This window comes from Lepidochelys kempii, chromosome 12 (genome assembly GCF_965140265.1).
Source record: "Lepidochelys kempii isolate rLepKem1 chromosome 12, rLepKem1.hap2, whole genome shotgun sequence".
Classification (NCBI taxonomy): Eukaryota; Metazoa; Chordata; order Testudines; family Cheloniidae; genus Lepidochelys; species Lepidochelys kempii.
The window spans coordinates 17,922,820-17,928,819 of record NC_133267.1 but is presented as its reverse complement, the minus strand read 5'-3'; positions in this window follow the sequence as shown (position 1 = coordinate 17,928,819).

The following is a 6,000-nucleotide window of genomic DNA, read 5'->3' as shown; positions in this document are numbered from 1 at the left end:
GTGGCAAATGTTTTTATGTATGGCAGTATTGCAGCAATTTCTGAGTGTAATTAGTCTAAAGGTTAGAGTAGACAGTCCTGTGTAATTCTAGATAAAGCACTTATATAACTAAATGTGTCTCTTATAAAAGTCAATGTAAAGCTTGTGAAGATTTCTATAGAGCCACAGAAAATGTACATCCTATTCACCTTACCCATGCAAGTATTTACATTCAAGTCTAGGCGGATTTATGAATCTGGTACAATCAAGAATGCTATATGTAGTATTAGGGGTACTATGTAAGGGAAATAGAGGAGGTAGGAATCAGAGCAGAGAACTAAGAACTAGGATTTCTGGGTCCTCTTCTTGGCTCTGACCCTCTGTGTGACTTGAGCAAGTCTTAGGTCCAAATTTTCAGAAGTATTCATTATATCTTAATTTTGAGTGGCCAATATGAGACATCAAACCCTGGTTTTCAGAGGGGCTGAGCATGCACTTTGAAGTAAAGTGGACAGCATAGTGGAGTAAAGAAGTTAATTTTTAAAAGGAATAAAATAAATAGATATCTAAGCTGGCTAGTTTCTTGTAGGCTTCACAGTGGAAGTGGGTGTCAAGGGGAGGCCAGCTCAACAGCATTTTGTGCCTTATCCAACAGTGCAATTAAGCGCATGAAGTATGACTACTCACATGGTTAAGATTAAGTATGTGGTTTTAATACCTTGCTGAACTGGTTCCTAAATCTGGCCAGAGCAATTTTCGTTTATATGGGGCCAGCCAGTGCAAGCTTCTTCTGGGAGCCTCTGCATTGGTAGGGTTGCCAGCTCCTCCAGAGGTTTAAGTGACATGGTAGCAAATTGGGGGGCGGTAAAAGTAGTGATATTCTTCCAAGCTCTGCCCACAGAATAAGCCTCACCCATCTGAGTCAACCAAAATGAGGTACTATTCATGGTAGATTGTGCAGAGATTCAAAATATGATTGTTCTATTCTCTGGGCTCCTCAAACTTGGTCCCCTTCAGCATGCTTTGAATGTGTCAATAGACTGTCCTGGGCTCCTCAAGCATGGCTTCCCCTTTGTGGTACTTAGATCCCCAGATATTCTCCTTGGGCTTGGCTCTTCCTTGGTGGGACTCAGATCCCTGCTTGGCCCCTTTAACTTGGGGGGGGGAAAGAATAAGTGGACGTAGCTCCCAGACACCACCCACAGATAGTGCCAAAATTAAGTATCACTTTGAGGATATTGTAAGGATGTGATCTTTCCTCTCCTTGCTTGCATGCTTTCATGAGCAGGTAGCTAACAATGTTGACAATATCATTACTGGGCACCTGAGTTAATACCTCACTGAGATAAAGGGGCAGCGCACACCTCTCAGAGCTATTGTTTCAGACCCATTGCATCAGCTGATCTGAAAAATGTGATCTCAATGTTTCTTTGCTACCGTAACATTTAGGGCTAGTCTACACTGGCAACACTAAAATGCTGCCACGGCAGTGCTTTAACGTGCCGTGTGTGGTCACGGCGCAGTGCTGGAGCACTGTTTATACTGGCGCTTTACAGCGCTGCAGCTTGCTGCACTCAGGGGTGTGTTTTTTCACACCCCTGAGCAAGAAAGTTGCAGCGCTGTTAATTGCCAGTGTAGACAAGCCCTTAGAGACTTTTTAAAAAAAAAAAATTAGGAGCTGAATTTTTGAAGCACATCATGGCAGTGTGAGAGGGCTACCAGTACACTGTACCATGGCATATTGGCTCAGTCTTAGCCCTGCTTGATAGTAACAACATCAGAAGGTGTCATAACATTGTCAACATTAGAACTCCCACTGGTGCAGATGAACTGGTGATCAGCTGGTATATTTTACTAAGTTTCCCTAGAAAGCAGGTTACCTGAAAAGCAAAGGCTCTGGTTGCCAAGCCCAATTGTCCTGGCAATCCAGCTTTAGGGAATAGAGTCAGATGAATCCATGGAGCCTATGATAATGGTAGATAATCAGCTGAACATGGGCTGCCAGTGCAATGCTGTAACTAAGAGTGAATACAGTCCGTGGAGATAAAAGGATATATCAAGTAAGAGTAAGGAGGTGGTATTACCACTGTATATGACATAAATGAGACCATTACTGGAGTACTAGGTCCAGTTCTGATGTCCATATTTCAAAGAAGATGTCAAACAGTTGGAAGGGATTCAGCAAAGGGATATAAGAATGTAAGGTCTGTTTTCCAGACCCCAAATCAAAGAGAGACTTAAAAAGCTAAAGCTATTTCATTTATCCAAGAGAGAGTTAAGTGGTGACTTCGTCACACTCCACTAGTACCTCCATGGGGAAGAGAGTCAAATAGTAGATCTTTAATCTAGTAGAAAGAGCTAATGAGATCTAATTGCTGCAAGCTGAAGCTAGTCAAATTCAGACTAGAAATAACACGCTCATTTTAACAGATATCCTTATCTAGGGCTATGGTAGCGTCTCCATCACTTGGAGTCTTTAAATCAAGACTGGATATCTTTAAAAGATATGCTATAGCTCAAACAGATGTTACAGGCTTGATGCTCATATTGCTGTTTTGGCCTGTGTTAGATCATCATAATGGTTCCTTCGGGTCCTAAGTTTTATGAAACTATGGAGCTAATTGAGGAATCCCTTTGACATCTTATTGTGAGGGGCTAGTTCTTCACTTACTGAGTGATGTACTGCCAGCCACTAAAGAAGTTTAGGGAGGCAGAAACTCAAAGATTATTTGAGCGTGCTTAAGCGGACATCTCTTATTATTTATTGTTTTATGAGAGCATCTAGAGGTTCTGCATGTGGTTCCACTTACTGCGATAGCATGGCACTGCAGGGCTTTTCATTGCTACCCCGCCCCCTACTTTAGCCCTTCATGGTTTATCTATACCTTCTGTGGCCTAGCCTTCTGGTCAGGTCGCCTTCTAGTTCAGCCCCTCTACCAGGGTAACAAGTCTAGCAAAAAGAAAAGGAGTACTTGTGGCACCTTAGAGACTAACCAATTTATTTGAGCATAAGCTTCCGTGAGCTACAGCTCAGCTCACGAAAGCTTATGCTCAAATAAATTGGTTAGTCTCTAAGGTGCCACAAGTACTCCTTTTCTTTTTGCGAATACAGACTAACACGGCTGTTACTCTGAAGTCTAGCAAATTCCATATAAACATCCAAACAAATGGGTCTTCTGCCCCTCTTGGACTACATTAATGTTCCCGTCTCTTCACCCCTAGTCCCAGGCCTGGCAGAGTTCTATTTTCCTTAAGCCAAGGACTGCATTTCAGGGCTTTCCTTGGAGACCCTCTTTTCCAGCAGGTTTCCCGTCTTCCCTCTCCAGGACCTCCAACAGCTTCTTGTAGGGATGTCTCCACTTCTTATAGGTCCTACTTCAGAACTTCCTACAGAAGCTCAACATACTCCTCATGGGCAGCGGGTATCATAAGCAGGGGTAGGCTGTGCCTTCCCAAACAGCCCAGCGTGGCCCTGCCCATGCTCCGCCCTTAGGCCAGGCCCCCTCCTGCAGTTCCCAGCGCTCTGCCTTGGGCATGGCAGTTCTTGCTGGGGCCACGCTGCCCGGAGCTAGCCGGGTTGCCCGACTGCTGGGAGTGCTGCCGCCTAGCGCGCTGGGGCTGGCCACACCATCCTGTCATCTGGAGCACCAGGCTATCCGCGCCACCCAGAGCACCGGGGCTGGGGTCCTGGCTACTTGGTGGGGGTGCTCTGGGTTCCTGAGGGAGGGGGCAGATGGAGAGGGGCAGTGCCTTGGGCACAAGGGGAGGGGCCGGGGCTAGCCTCCCCCAACAGCTGGGTCACCGGCCACCCATGATGCTCCTTGTAGTCCCTTTTCAGGCTATTTTCATCAGACCTTTACCCAAGAGAGGAAATTTTCTCATCTAGGACTTCCTGCTTAAGTGAGTTCTCCTCTTTTCCCTGTGTAGTTCTCTTTGACCCTTTCACAGCTGAGATCTAGTTATAATTAAGTCACCAGAGCAGGATCAGCTGGAGGGCAACTTCTACATCACAGGCAAGGCTGAGCCAAACTTCCTGGTAAAGGGCCAGCACCCTGTGACAGATCCCAATCATGACTCAGGCCCCATTGTGCTTGTGACACACTATACCTTGGGTGAGTGTCTTGTAACCTCCATATTCCTTATCTGTATATAATTGTGATATCATATAAAGCATGCCTTATAAGATATCAGGGGAAAAGTTATGATCTGCTGAAAGTCATTTCTCTATCCATATATGTATATCATTAATGCATATGAAGTTATGAGAATTGTGTTGTATGGTTGTCACTTGCTGTAAATTGGGGAATCAGAAAGATATTAGGTCCACAGAGGCAACAGCAAGGAAAGTAACCAACACCTGGGCGGGGTGTCAAACAACCCAACAACAGCCATTGTCCAGGGAGGGAGCTACAATTCAGTGACTCACTTGCATGAGGCCACACCAAGGGAATTGCTCAACCTTGCCTGGAGACTTAGCAATGCCCCCAGACATGCCTGGAGTTGTGTTCTCCAAGAAAATGGGACTGAGGGTATAAAAACAGAACACAGGGGCCTCATGCTTGGCCTTTCTCCTGCCCACACCTATGCTGTAAGCAACTAAGACACTCAGAAGAAGACTAAAGACTCCAACAGAGGAGGCTCGCCCATGTTTAAGGGACAAACCTATATATTAAGGACTGCAATATCCAGTGGGGTGAGAAAAACTGCTTAATCTAGATGTGGCCCAGTCTAATAGGGTTGAGAGTTTAGACTGCGGTGTTTATATTTTCTTTTCTTTTAGTAACTAACTCTGACTTTTTGCTTATCTTTTGTAGTCAGTAAATTTAACTGTTTATCTTTACCAGTGACTTTGCCTGAAGTGTGTGGTAAATCTGCTCAGGTTACAAAGGCTGGTGTATATCCACTTTCCATTGATGAAGTAGTGAACCAATTAATAAATTTGCACTGCTCGTCTTGAGCAGGGCAAGATGGTATATTCCTGAGGTACAGTGATAGGATCTGGGGGGATTTGGCTATGGTGCCTTTCCTTGTGTGATTCATGAGTGGCTCTGGGAGCATTCATGCAATCAAGCTGGGTGTGGGGTCTCCCCATGCGGTTGTGCTGAGTGATAACAGCACCTGTAGGGCGTTGCTGCTGGTCACTAGCAAGGCACTGTGAGAGACAACCCAGGCTGGAGAGAGTTCAGGGGGCACAGTGATCCCACAGTCCCAAGCTGCACCCCAGCGATCCCCATCACAGTTCTAACCCTTGTACAAACATGTAGTAAGAGACAGCCCCAGCCCTGAAGAGCTGTTCAAGACAGATCAGCAAAGCAGTCTTTTATATCAATAATTGGAGTTTATTTCTCCTTGAAAGAATTGATAGAGCCCAAAAATTGAGTGAGGAGCTCTATCTCACTGACCTTAGGAACTAACCATCTGTCAGGAAGAGAAAAAAATGGATTGAGGGGAGGGATAGGAATAACTATAGATAGATGTGGTTCCTTTAATGCGGTAATGATGGCTCAGAAACCCTTTAAATGAATATGCACTAGCAAATGTTTAACCTTTAGGTTTAGTTTGTGTTTATGTTCCAAACAAACATAATTAGGGAAGCTTAAATATTTATGTGAACCCAATCGTTCCCCCTCTGAATGTTAAGCATACGTTTACATGCTTATTATGTCTAATACCAGAAAGTTCAACGTTTCACATGTTTATGTGTAATTTGCACTTTGGCATTCATGTTTTTTAAATACCACATTGAACAGTATATTTAAATAGGCAAACAACATCTACCAATGCTTCTTTCCTGCAGAAGATGCTTAATGGGCTAACTAGCAGGTTTGAAAACCTCCCTCCTTGTCCCTTACAAAACCGCACAGCCAGAGCTTGCCCTAGACCAAATGGTGCCCCAGGCAAGGAGTGTCTTTTGCGCACACACCCCTTCCATTTATTAAACTTTTGAATACCTTATTTTTTCTACACCACCCCAAGCCCAGCGTCCCTTCAAGCCCAGCACCCCAGGAGGTCACCTGGGTC